The sequence below is a fragment of the Arachis stenosperma genome, chromosome 4 (genome assembly GCF_014773155.1).
Source record: "Arachis stenosperma cultivar V10309 chromosome 4, arast.V10309.gnm1.PFL2, whole genome shotgun sequence".
Classification (NCBI taxonomy): domain Eukaryota; kingdom Viridiplantae; phylum Streptophyta; class Magnoliopsida; order Fabales; family Fabaceae; genus Arachis; species Arachis stenosperma.
Window position 1 is genome coordinate 130,011,330 of NC_080380.1, and position 1,007 is coordinate 130,012,336.

Consider the following 1,007-nt stretch of genomic DNA (forward strand, 5'->3'; position numbering starts at 1 on the left):
TGATTTAAGAAGCAAAATGAAAAGAGAGAGGTGTTTCGTATTTTAAGTAGTCGAAGATAGTTTTATATTTTTTATTTATCAAGGATTAATTTAATTTTATGATAGAAATATCAGAGATCTATTTATTATTTTCTCTTGCTTTTATATGTTTTCTTTAATTAGTAAGTATTGATTTGGATTGGTTTATTAAGTTTTAAACACGTTTAGATGCATCTTTTTTAAAAAAATATTTAATTTTTTTAAAAATAACAATATTTTGTTTTTTAAAAAAATACAAAAACAAAAATCATTTTTAATATGTTAAAAAATCTATCCAAATATAAAATAATTTTTATCTATTTAAAAAAATAAAATAAATAATTTTTTTTCAAAACTCAATCAAAATTTATCCTAATTATAGAATTTTAGAGAAGTATTAGCACAATATTAAAGAATTGGTAGATTTCATGGGTTTATGTTAATGTTTAATTATGAAACTTATATTTTAACATCCAGACAAGAAGAGATTTGAAAAGAGAATTAGCTGAAAAGAAAAGAGGGTCATTTTTTGTAAAAATAAATACATAATAAATAAAAAAATAAAACAAATTTTTTTATTTGATCAATTTTTTCATAAATAATAAAAAGAATAAACAGAAAACCCTTTTATGTAACAATCCAATATTTTCTTAATTAACTCTGAAAGACATTAGCAGCAGAGATAATAAATATAATACACTGAATATGTTAAAAGATTCAAAATTTATACTCTCTTGACCACCTTGATAAATTTTGACAAAAACTTTTGGACAAAAAGAAACATGGGATACTCATTAGCAAAAACCTTTTTGTTTATCCTCCAAAAGAACGTCTTGTCTTATGTTATTATCGTAGTGTGTACATGGAATTCTTCTATTGGGAAGCTAGAATGCAAGTAATCCTGAAACTTCCAATGCTCAAATATGTCATCTTCATAGAAGAACCGTGTTATACATTTATACAATTAAATAATAAATAAGTCACTATTA